This window comes from Amblyomma maculatum, chromosome 4, assembly GCF_055883805.1.
Source record: "Amblyomma maculatum isolate TAMU_Amacu chromosome 4, ASM5588380v1, whole genome shotgun sequence".
NCBI classification, from domain to species: Eukaryota; Metazoa; Arthropoda; class Arachnida; order Ixodida; family Ixodidae; genus Amblyomma; species Amblyomma maculatum.
Genome location: NC_139347.1, coordinates 186562240 through 186575612, shown reverse-complemented (window position 1 = coordinate 186575612; position 13373 = coordinate 186562240). Strand labels below are relative to the sequence as shown.

Here is a 13373-nt window from a genome sequence, read left to right as displayed (position 1 = left end):
AATGGTTAGCCATTGCAGGTGCACTGGCTACTCCATTCATGCCGCATATTGTCGATGCCAATATTAATCCAATGGTTTATGGGTACACCGGCTACTCCATTCATGTGCCATTGATGATGTCAAGATTACACATTTTGTGGCACTGCCTGTGCAGGCCATAAAATGCAGCCTTTTTCATTCTAGCCATATTCGTGACAGCACATCGAACTTGCTGGGACAATAATGGCCTTTCAAATAGGAGTGGCCATATAAATTCAAATTGTTGCTCATGAGCAACCAGTAGATATTCACAAAACAAGATATTCACAAAAAGATAATATTTATTGCAATTGTTACTATAGACGGCAGTTGTTACTAGCCAGTGCTGAGGTCCCACACAGCAGCAGTTAGCGGGGCAGTGGCAGGGTTGGTCAGGGCAGGGCGGGCTCTCGGGAAGTGGAAGGGGCCAGGGAGCTGGAGGGCACACTCATAGGCGTAATGAGGGGGCTGACCCTGCAATTGCATTCACAGGTGGCATGCCTAGTTCGCCAGGGGAGGTTTCAGCATAACGCCTTTTTCTTCCACCCCCCCCCCCCCCTGTCACAGGAACCAGGCAGCCACCTGCGAATAAATGCGTGTGCCTCCAAATCGTCCACCCCAACTTTTTCGCAAATGGCACCTGCATAAAAACAATGAGGAAACAAAATTTACAACACTATTACGAGGCATATAAAATCGCGCGCATTATTTTAGGAAGATGTAGAAAATTCCAGGATTCATGTACCGAAATTTATGGTCAATGAGAAACACTATACTGATGAGTTCCAGATTAGTTTCAGCTGCCTTGGGTTTATTAGGATGAAAGACGCACATACATTGCATAGCATGTGCCCTGTTGCATTTTGATCGCCTCCACAGCAATACGGCTGAGACAGCCAGTGTTTCATCCCACACTAGGAATTAGTGCTTGATTATCGGCTGTCTCCGCATATGACTGGCGCGCTAGTTTTTTGCCGCTCCTACGCTTTCTGCGATGTGCAAACAGTTTATACTAACAATCGTTACCAAGAGAATGTTCGGCGACCTATTTCATTTTTTTTAAATGGCTAGATATAATATACACAAGCGATCTAAGCCCACGACTGCTGCACTGGCCGCTGGTTAGCTGATATACGCTTTTGACTGGTTTTGTGGGTAGTTCACTTAAACGGGAGCTCACTTAAACGGGTAGCTCACAGGTGCATCATTTTTACACATATACTGCTTGTCCAAGCAAATTTGATCCAAGGGATAAAAAAAAAACATTTCGGAGGCAGGCAAAGGAAACCAGATATATATTGCTGAGCGCCACAGAAAAGGTTTTGTTTGGAATCCTTATTGACATTATTTACCTAAATTACTGATTAATGACTTACACAATAAATGGTGTTGCTACTTTGAAGAGTACCGGCACAATCCACGTTTGATTATTTGTGATAAAGAACCCTCACGTCTGCATTTTGAACGCCAGATACAATAGGAAACCACGAAAATACAGAAATCTGATTCCCGGACAATACAATTGAGGACTTGGCTTGGCTCGACAGCCCTGTGTAGCGTTAGACCTACAAGTTGCCTATGGTTTCTTCGTCCGCGCCAGCACATCGTTAATTAAATTGGTTCACAGGAAGGGAAAGGCGCAGTAACTGTCACACTTGCTCTGTGGACACCCGAACCGCGCCGTAAGGGAAGGGAGGAAGGTGGGAATGAAAGTGGAAAGAGAGTAAGAGGAGCCGTAGTGGAGGGCTACGGAGTAATTTCGACCACCTGGGGATCTTTAACGTGCGCTGACATCGCACAGCACACGGACGCCTCTTCGTTTCGCCTCCATCGAAACGCAGCCGCCGCGGTCGGGTTCGAACCCGGGAACTCCGGCACAGTAGTCGGGCGTCTTACCACTGCACCACCCCGGCGGGGCGCACATCGTCCAACAAGACTGTATTTGTATTTTACAGCTGAAAAATACTGTTCCACTCATTTGTATCCTTACCGTTTTGTAGTCATTATCCGCATTGCAAAGTTCGGCGCGCTCATTGTAACTCGAGCCTTCATGTGCGCCAAAGGGCCGACGCGAAGCAACCATCGCCAGCATATCACCCTTACTCATGCATGGGGCTAGCAATCTTAGCGGCAGGTTGTTTTGTCCGCTCAAAATCATGTTGTGAGCAGCACAGTTGAGGTGCGCGAATGGTCTGGTAACGGTTTCGGTATCTACATAACCCGGAATTTATCTACAGCTGGAAATAAAGGTACACATGAGGTTTCTAACCGCAAATATTGAAACAGGGGTTTCCGAACGTGCTCACCGACTCTGTAAGTCCTATTTATTGTCTAAAGTGAATATTTAGTACTTGAAGCGAATAACCTCACTTCCCCACGTACAAAATAAAAATTTTCTGCGCTGTCCTAAGTGGCTGCCAGCAATGCACCACCGGTTTCCATCGTCTGTTTCTAAGGGTTTATTTATAACCCTTGGCTCAAGCTATGGGGCGCAGCAGGTGTAATGTAGCTTGAATAAAACCTGCAAGAGATCATATATATGGGTAGATTTGTAAGGTTTACAGATTTCACTTAAAAATTCTACAGGAATCGCGTCACTGCGGCCTTTCTTTAAAATTGACACGTAATAGCGCTATATTCGTGGCTAAAATAAAGTAATCAACGCATTAATTCAGCTTAGCAAATGCAGCTGTAACAGAAAGTGAGGGCTGGCTACACCTAAGGTGTGCCTAGCTTTCTAATTTTCTTAGATGGCACAACCGTTCGAAATATGGAATATTAAAAAAAGCCTTTGATATTGGCTTTCTCACAGCGTATTATGGGTGCCTTAGATAAGAAACATAATCGAGGTCCCATGGCCATCTTTCGTTTCCAATGAAATTCTTATATGTGGTGGGCAAGTATCTAGACACAAAAGAATTAACCTTAGTTTTTCAAGATACGCGTAGTCTCCTCGAAAAAAAAACAATTGTATGGTATATCTCTAGAGGTAGAAAACGCTGTTTTTGCCATTTCAAAATGTTGCAAGTTTGGATACCATGATTTTGTCATCTGCTCTTTTTTACTCACTAAATATATGCAGGTTTTATATTTACAAACACTATTAGAAACCTATTTTGTTTTTGCAGTTGTGTTATTAAAAAATCGCAAACTTTTCTTCAGGAGCGATACGCTGCAAAAATATTCATTTTTAACCTTATGTACTGGCATATGATGCATTAGGTTGGTTGCACTAAATATGTTTTCACTTCCTGACGCATGTTCTTAATTCCAGGCAGTATCTGGAGCTCCAGACCACTAGGTGTGTTCTCCACAACGCATCAAAATTGCTCAGAATTCGAAAACAGCAGTAAAGGGCAAATTTGCTGCAATTAAAAAAAGATCATCTTCGATTTTCATTCAAATCCCTCTCAAAAATCTTCAGTACCTCAAAAATATCACGGGCTAAAAAGTGTTCCGTTATACTGTTTAAAAATATAACATTACATATTAAACCGAGTGCTTGTGCTGATAATGGCCAAACTCAGCCTGCATTCTTGCAAGATCCAATAATATCTTGGCACAGAAACTATGTTTCTACATTATCTAGGTTCCATTCTTTATTTCTGAAAAAATTTGAAGCTCTAGATTTGTGTGTGTATCTGCATATTATTTTGAAATTGGACAAAAATAAGAAAATGGTAAAATAAGGAAAACTGATTAGAATTGAATAAACGGCCGCAACATCAATTTTTATCAAAATCTGCGAAAACAGTGCAAAGTACTTTGTTAATTTTAGTCAGTAAATATATTGAATTCTGCAAAATGTAATATTAGAAATATAAAATTGCTTGTTTTTGTTCTATAGATGTGCTTATATGGCTCCCCCTTATGGAATAGGCATCAAAACTTCAATTTAGTATTTGCCTAATTTAGTTACATTTTACCTTAAGTAAAATTTAAAACATTGTCAGCGCTTAACACCGTTTTTCTGCTTCTGGGACAAATACTTAATATAGCTTAAAATGGTATTAATTCACTATTTCTGCCAATTTCATGGCAGAACGGAAGTGAAGGCTGAACTTTTTCTCTGTCCTGCATTCTTTTTTATTGCTAGGTGCAACGTATTCAATCTAGGTTATTAATATATTATTCCATTTGTCAGCTTTGACCACCACTAACAATACTATATTTTTGAAGATGATTTTTCAATGTGTAATTTTTATAATTACAATCTTAAGCAAATCGCTTTCCAGCATAATACTTTTGGTGGCGTTACAGAGAACACACATAGCAGCTTAGAGCTCCAAATTCTGCCTTAAATTAACAATATGACCTGCGTAATAAACACAGAATATTTTAGTGCAAACAACGCAATGCGTCACGCCAGTATGTAAGGTTGAACATTAACATTTTTGTAGCGCGTTGTTCTTGAAGTAAAGTTTGCGATTTTTTACTAAATCAACTGCATCAATGAAACACACTTTTAATACTTCTTATACAAGTAAACGTTACCCAAATGCGGTGAGTAAAAAACAGTGGATGACAAAATTTTACGCAACCAGCCGGCCTCCAAACGTGCAACTTTTTGAAACGACAAAAACGGCGTTTTCCAGCTTTAGTGATAGGCGTTTTTTTTTTTTTTTCGAGAATACTACGCCGCATCTGGCAAACCTAAGGGTCATTCCTTTGTGCCGAGACATTAGCCCACGACATATGAAAATTTAATTAAAAAAATGGTCATGGCACCACGATTACTGTTCCTGTCCGAAGACATCCATATTTGTTTTCATTTCGTCTCTTCAACAGGCTGGTTTAGCCAATGCGGTGAATAAAAATATCATCGCATATATTAAAGATTTTCGCGCTATATGTTATACCTAAAGCTACCTGTATTGTCACAACTGTCATACATTATTTGTAGCTGAAACATCACAAAAGGGATTCGATTGCAAATTGTTCGCTAGTTAAATAGACGTACGAGATGACACACGTATACTTTGTAGAATACAATTTAGGAAAGAGCAGATACAAACTACAGGCGAATAATGCTATGATATGGAGCATATGTATTACTCCGGTTAACAGTAAAAAAATCAACTTTTAACATATTAATATATTCGACAAACTATTGCATGCTCACATAGGAACACAATTAATGAGCTCATCCACGCATCTAATGTCTATGGGCATTAGACGTGTGGATGACTTCGTTTTATTCCAATTCGTGCGTCACTCAAAATAATTGAACGAGAAAAAAGTTAATGTCTACACAATTTTCAGTGAGTATACCACAAATTATACTAAGGTGCTTCATATATGTCACATCACCTAGCAAGTGAAATGGGATAACAAGAAGTAATCAGACGCTAGCCCTGATCAGCATTTCGCTTTTGCGCCATCTTTGTAAGTTTTTAGGCAGGCTTTTCCACTGATTATCCTCTTCTTTATACCCCTGCCACCCACAAGACACAAATCTTCTGGGGGTACCGAACTGTTGGTTTTCGCACCAGTGATATAACTTAATCGATCCATTTATACGTAGAAAACACTCTCGATGCGCACCTAAAAAAATGAAAGCATGTATGTGTAGGCGAAATCATTCACCGGCGATTTAATAATATGATTTGAACAATAAAATCAAAGGATCACACTCGAAGTAACAAAAAAGTGGTGGAGAGATAGGAATTGAAGCAATGAAAGGCTGTTGCTTTCTGCAAAAAGCCAATAGCAAGAGGTCCACCGTCTATAAGAATAGGCAATAAAAATAAGGCATATTTAAAGGTGCATGCAGCAGTTACAGTGATGCAGTGCTACCTTTTTTTAGGCAGGCTTTTCCGCTGATTTTCTTCTTCTTTATTGCCCTTCCAACCACAGGACACATATCTTCTGGGGGTTGTCGGTTTTCGCACCAGTGATACAACTCAATCGATCCACTTCTACGTAGAAAACGCTCCCGATGCGCATCTAAAAAAATGAAAGCATGTATGTGCAGGCTAAATCATTCACACATGATAAAACAATATGATTTGAACAATGAAATCAAATGATCACACCCAGAGCAACAAGAAAGTGGTGTAGAGATAGAAATTGAAGCAATGAAAGACGGTTGCTTACTGAACAAAGCCTATAGTAAGAGGTCGAATAGGCAATAAATTAAGGCACGTTTATAGGTGCATGCAGCAGTTAAAGTGATGCAGTGTTACCTTTCTGTTTCACTGCAGTGATTGGTATAAATATTACAGCAATTGCTAGGCATCTCAGGTAACCCCATTGAAAACTTCATCCAAGGTACCGAGGAGCAGTGGCGTGTTATTTGCAGCTGTTAACGGAAAGACAGGCTATCCTATGAGTGCATGCGCATTTCATCCTTTTTGTATACTTGAATAAAAGCGACTGAACAGTGAGTGTTGTAAGAGGTGCAGCGTCCCTAGGAATGGGGAACAAAATTAAGTTTTAGTAAACAGAGGTACAAAAAGAAGCAAATATGCCTGCAATAATAGCATGATGGCCTACCTTTTGATCAACAGCTGTAAACAACCTGTCACTGCCAGTCGGTTCTTTAGATAGGCTTATCAATGCCAGAGCTTAAAGCTAAGAGCAATATCAGTATTGTTTATTGCGGTCACGGCCGTAAACAATTCTAGCGGAACACTCCATTACTGTAACTATTCAACCGTCCATTTATACATATCGTTCATTAAAGAACCATGCACATCATATTAAGTTGCTCTTTTCTACTCCCAAATGATTTCCTATAGAATTAGAATACGTGGATCGCTGCTTCGGTTTCAACATTCTTGCACGATGGCTATGGCGTGCACTTCATGCATACGGTACGGCACGTGAGGTACAAAGAGCTGCAATTGCCGAACAGGCGGACCTGACGTCCTGTCCCATTTCGCCTGAAAGTGCGCGCCGTCATCGAGCGCTTCGCGAGCAATATATTTCGGACGATATGGTTGCCTCATACCGGCCGTCAATGTTTTGTACATTGTGTCCCGCGTGCACGTTGTTTACTTTGCAGTGACAGGGACGCAGTGCACACACGGCTGATGTGCCTTTTTGCTTGTATTGTTATTTTCCCCCGCCCTCGAAGCGCGGTCTGCGAAAATCGCTCTCCTATTGTCGCCGCTTTCTGATAACGCCCTCACCTGAAAGCACGTGCTCAGAAGGGGGGCGTCGATTAAGAAATTTTTGAAAAGGGGCTCACTTGCGCTGTTCACGGCTTTCAATTCCTCAATATGATATTAACCATTATAAAAGTGGAGGTTCATTATGACTTAATTATAGCCTAGTCATCAAGCGGCATCACGCACATGTCTGCCCCACTGTAAAATTCGCTTGCACAGACGGCACGAACAGTTTTCAAAACTTCGTCTGTACATCTGAAAACAAAAAACTGCCCTTAACTCTTAACAAAATCCAAAAACTGTGTGAACATGGCTTCCTGCGCGCAGAAGAGAGGCTGTCCAAAATATATGTACAAAGCCGGGCGCATAGTATCTGGTTACTAATTGATTGCGGCGCGCTGCACAGTAAAAAAACTGCGCAAATGGCTGCCTGCAGTGTTCTGTCACGTGTTGGTGGCATACACACCTGTTACGCATGGCTCCTCTATTTTCGGCGCAAATGCTATTCATATCGCAGCCAGCAAATAAGTCCACGCACTTGCTTGCATGTAACCTGGACGAAAATTCGCTTAGTTCTTGAAGTCATGCTTCGCGCAGTTGTTTCGAGGAGAATAAGGAAAGAGAACATTTGGGACTGGTAGGAGATTATATAAAACCAATTATGAAGCAATGGCATGCTGCAAAGATATATACTCACGGTCTAAGATGACGGCGTTCACTGAGTCTGATAATGCCGATGGTATCCCGCCGTTGCTGTAATCCGTACTCCGGCGACATTTCACAGCTCAGCTATTCACTGATATGTAGCAAGCACCAACCGGAGCACATGGACATGTATAGGCGCAAGAGAAAATTATGCACAGCACAATGAAAAAGAAAATTAATGAGGGAAGAAATTAAAGAAAGGTTTAAGAAGCTGTCACAAGTCTTGTAGCGTCTCCAACAAGCTCTGAAATGAACGCTTCGGGAGGAGGCCGCACAGCAGCGCAGCTGGGGATGCTGTCTGTTGTGTCTTGCACGTAGACGCGTAGGCGAGGGGGAACAACGACCCGCTCAACCAGCGCGTGATTCCCGCCGCGGTGTTGTGTTCGCAAGGGCTGCGCGTGGGAACGAAGGACCAACGACCCTCTCAACATTCCATTCCTCCTTTACCCAGCCCTCTTCTGCTTGCACCGGCCAGCCGTGACTTCGGACCGTGCAGATGAGCGGCCGCCAGCGCGCACCGCTCGAGTCGAGTTCTAATAAATAGTTTTGTTTTGTGTGTTCGCAAACGCATTGTTTCTTCAAGCCAACCACGGACAAACATTTTCTAAAAAAATAGAAAGCTTCCCCATCTACCATCCACATTCTTGCGTAAATCCATACAGCTGGTGCATCGACAAATGCGCGCGTCCCCTCCCTTTCGCCACCTATGATCGAACAAAGGATGGTCGTTCGACCTTTTATATTTACTTCAAAATATTATATACTGTTGCGTGATGACTGATTAATAATGTCAAAGAGGCGGAGTTCCGAGCTTCTCTTCTGTTCTAGCCAACTTTGGTTATAGATTATACAAATTATGCTCAAGTTAGCTAGCTGAAAATTATCCGACTAAATATATACATGTTTTTATTTGTATTCAGTTAATGTTCGCTTTTCGGGTATGAGTAGATGTTTTTATAAAAATTCTAAACATCGGCCCAGGAAACGAAAATTTTCCTAATTTGCAGGCCTTTATTTCAGAAAAGGTTCATGGTAGAGCAGCAATAATTCCACAATATGTTCTCAGCATAATTATCCGCAAACAGCTAAAGCTCATATTTTTATGACATTTGGATACAGAGATACGATCGCGCTAATTTACAGAAAACAGCGAACATTGAAAATTTTTAGGAAAACAAAAACAGTTTTCACATTGTTTAAACTTTTTCCACCTATTCTACACTACCTCAGCTTTCAAAACCATTAAAACACCTTGCATAATTTTGTTGCGCAAGTAATTATGGCCACATCGATAAAGCCTTTGTCCAATTATAGCGCACCGCGCTGTTCTGAACATTCTACGGAATTTGTGAATTGTTCAAGGTTTTTAAATTTTGGCATATAATTTTGTAACAGGGAGAAATATATTTACAAAAGAGGATTAAAGATATATACATTGAGGAACAGCCAAGGAGCCAGGCTACGAGGGCCGCCCATTCGACGCACTTCTTTTTCTTAATCTTCCACAAACGAGCGCGCCACTTCGTCCTCATCATTCTCCAACTGTAACAATATTTCTTCGCTCATGTTTTGTCTCGACTTCGCAAATCGACGGTGACAGACACAGCAATGAATGATTCAGAATCAATTTTGTGCGCGTCGAGGTCCTGAAGCGCTGTGGCATCAGGCAATACACAGACGTTTTTCGCAATCCCCTTCACCTTAACGCGGATTGCACAAAAAGACGATAACGTTCAATGAGCAAGCAACGTATTCCAAATCATTTTAGTAGAATGAAAGAATTGGAAAGGGCATGGAAAACTGCCTCATTAAAACAGTGTTTGTAGGCTGCATTCGTTTTTTCGAATGACTCGACAGCGCACATTATTTTCATTCCTGTACAGTTTTTTTTTATTCCTTTGCCACCACCTAGCGCGGTTGGAATGGTCAAACTCTAAACTAATAGGCGGAAAAAACTATTTTTTTTGTTTATTGGCGATATATATGTTGTGCGCCATATAAATGTACCGGGGCCTTCATGCTCGCAGTCTGCACGAAAAACTGTCATTTTTTTTACCACCGTGTGAATGCCCAAAACTAAAATGGTAACCTCGCGAGTCTTCCGGCTTTTCATTTTCCAGTGATTGCGTCTAGAAGTACACACATCGTTTTCGGTCCTTTCTCCAGGTAAACAGACGATGCTGCGCGTAGTTCCTTATGAATAATACAAAAGCACTAGAACAAAAACATCGCTGAGAAAATGGTCATTTGTTCGTTCAACTTGAGGCAACGTTTTCCTTCTCGGCAATGAAAAAGCTACCTTCTAATCACTAATTTAATGTCACATGAACATGCTATGGCGACACTATTTCGTTTTTATGCGCGTTCTCACTGACAACTGGATTTGTACTATAGGTTACGTATAGATGCAGGGATGTAATCGGCGTCCAATACAGGCATATTGGGTCGTGAGTGCTAGCCGGTCTGGGGTATACATATGTGGTCGCACGGTCGTGCTATCATTAGATATAATTGTGCGACAAACGTATGCGCCTGCGACGAAATCTGCATGCATGCCAATAGGCTAAAACCATAAACACATATAGCTGACCCCCAAAGGTGCGCCGCATATGAGCGCACCGAAAAGACGAATCCAGACAGTTGCAGCGGTACGTGCTTGAATGCGTTATAGTAATTGTCGTCCCGTACGTGGTACTTGGTGAGGTCCGAACGATCGGCTGAAATGTTGTCGGAATTAAATGCCGCGGTTTGGCGTCCAGCGCATGTGTATTCAACCATAAAAATGGAGAATTTGTTTTGATTGAATGGTCAACGGAAAATATTCACTTCGGCAGCCCATTAAAGCTGCGTTTTTAGGATGGCAATGACATTTGCGAGATCAGGGGAAAAAGTGGTCCATCGTGGGCAGTTTTCATACAGGGATAGCTAATACTGGAAAAACACAAGACAAATTGCAATGGTCCATTACAGCCAGTTTAAAACAACGGAACGGTCAACGTCGGAAGAACACAGGACGCCTGGGTCCATTGTAGCCAGTTTTAAAAACTGAACGGGCAACGCCGGAAGAACACTGGACAACATGGTTCATTGTAGCCAGTTTTAAAAAAGGAACGGCCAACGACGGCGGAACACAGGACAACTTGGTCCATTGTAGCCATCTTTAAAAAACTGAACATCCAATACTGGAAGAACAGAGGATAACATTGTCCATTGTAGCCATGTTTAAAAACCGGAACATCCAATGCCGGAAGAGCACAGGACAACTTGGTCCATTGTATCCAGTTTTAAAAAACGGAAAACCCAATGACGGAGGAAGGCAGGACAGCTTGGCCCATTATAGCCAGTTTTAAATCCCGTGCGACCATTATTGGAGGAACAACGGCAATCTCGGTCCAACAAAGACATTCTGTATGTACGGCAGTGCCAATATCGGGAACTCACTGTACATCTTGGCCCAAGCTAGCCAGTGTTGGCTACTGGCAGCGCCAACACTGGGAGAGCACTGGCTAGACTGGGCCATTGTTGGACATTGTGTTGACTGGCACGTCCTATGTTGGGAGCATGCTGGTTAGGCTGGCCCAATGTAGGGCCACTGCTTGCCGTCGTACTTACAACATTGGCCCAATGCTTTGTGCTGCCTGGGTACGATGTCGGCTATCCGCTTATTAATGCTATAGAATTCATCTATATAACCAGGTATTGTTTTATTGATAAGGAAACGTACTCCTAGTTCTCGTCTCTGCGGTAAACTTCGATAACTCAGCACATGCCCGCCCTTCAGTACAGTATATGCCTCATTTGGCCTCCTCTCCTCACTGCGCCCTACGATATCCCATTGTATACCCTCTAGTTCCTATAACAGCACTCCTAAACTAGCCTCACTAGCTAGTGCTCTAGCATTAAATGTTGCCAGGGTCAGGTTTCCAATGGCAGCCTGTACTCGGAGCAATAAATTCTTAGCACCCCACCCTCGGCACATGTCTGACCGCGCCATGGTCAGATGCTCCGCACCCACTTGTGATAAAGGGCCGGGGTTTTGTAGGATTAACCATGGGAGACTGGCCACTTACTGCACTAGGGTGGCCAACTCCTGTTCTGGTGAAGGAGTGCGTTTCCGAAGGTTCTCGCCGGCATCAAGTCGCATCCCAAACACGTTTTTATGCAATTATATCGACACGGGGTTTTGTATTTTTTAAAATCCGATAGAGAACTGCGTGGCACCGGGATTCGAATCACGGTTCTCTTGCATGCGTGGCAGCAGATGCTCTACCTCTACGCCACCGCCGCCATATATATATATATATATATATATATATATATATATATATATATATATATATATATATATAGTATGCGAGAACATTTAACGTACTTGGCCGCTTAAAAAATTCTAGACCGAAGTGTACGCTTCATTTAAAGAAACATTTTATTGGACGACGTTTCGACCAGAAGCTGGCCTTCAGCAGGAGTCCTGATGGAGGCCAGTTTAAAATGTTTCTTTAAATGAAGCGTACACTTTGCTCTTTCTTTCTCTCTCTTTCTCTCTCTCTCTCTCTATATATATATATATATAGTGTGTGTGTGTGTGTGTGTATTGTTATATGCATCAATGCAAGGTACAGTTATGGTAATTCCTGTCCTCGCCCCAGTCCACGTGCTTCAGTCCTCTTCCTCATGCGCAGCTCTCCGCAGTGCAGCGTAATTGACGTAACAGTTGGCCTCGGGGTAGATGAAGCTCGTCCTCGAGCGACTCAAATAGATCTATGATTGAAGCGTTTCAATCGTGCCACGTGGCGTCTTCCGAGAGCAACGATTCGTTAATGTCACTTAACGTAATTTGCTTCACTCAACCGACTTAAAACAACAAAAGGTCCGGCGTATTGCCACAGGAACTTTTGAGACAGTTCGCTGCTTCGCAATGGCGTCACAATTCATACCTATTTTAGGGGCTCGTAAGTGACTGCAGCATGAGCTGCATCATATCGGACTTTTGCACGGTCTTGGGAGGTGATGGTTCGCAAACGAGCAAAACGATACGTTTTCTCAGCAAGACAGAGATATTGTGACACGGATGGGTCATCGCGCACGGAGAATGGAAGAATTGTGTCCAGGAAGGTTGATGGTAAGCCTGCGTAAAGGAAGAAATGAATATACGGTCATGCACGCGCACGCGCGCACACACACACACACACACACACACACAGACACACACACACACACACACACACACACACACACACACACACACACACACACACACACACACACACACACACACACACACACACACACACACACACACACACACACACACACACACACACACACACGCACGCACACACACACACACGTGCGGGCGCGCGCACATGTGTGTGTATGAAGTATATTTAATTAGTAATATTTAATTTCATAAGTAATGTTTAATTATCTTTCCCCTAAACAGATTACATTACTAATTTCTTTGATTATCCAAGTAAACATTAAAAAAAAATACATAAAGTACCATCCCCAACGCTTTCCTTGGCCTCGCCGACTGTT

The 13373-nt window shown here is 42.4% G+C and overlaps 1 long non-coding RNA gene across 1 annotated transcript; it reads right to left on the bottom strand.

The window, feature by feature from the left end:
* Window positions 1–522: 522 nt before the first annotated feature.
* Window positions 523–8269, bottom strand: LOC146193842 (uncharacterized). Its single transcript, XR_014706492.1, has 3 exons — window positions 7828–8269; window positions 5815–5964; window positions 523–658 (listed from the first exon to the last, which is right to left on the bottom strand). It is a non-coding gene; the product is annotated as an uncharacterized LOC146193842 (long non-coding RNA).
* Between the last annotated feature and the right edge of the window lie 5104 nt (window positions 8270–13373).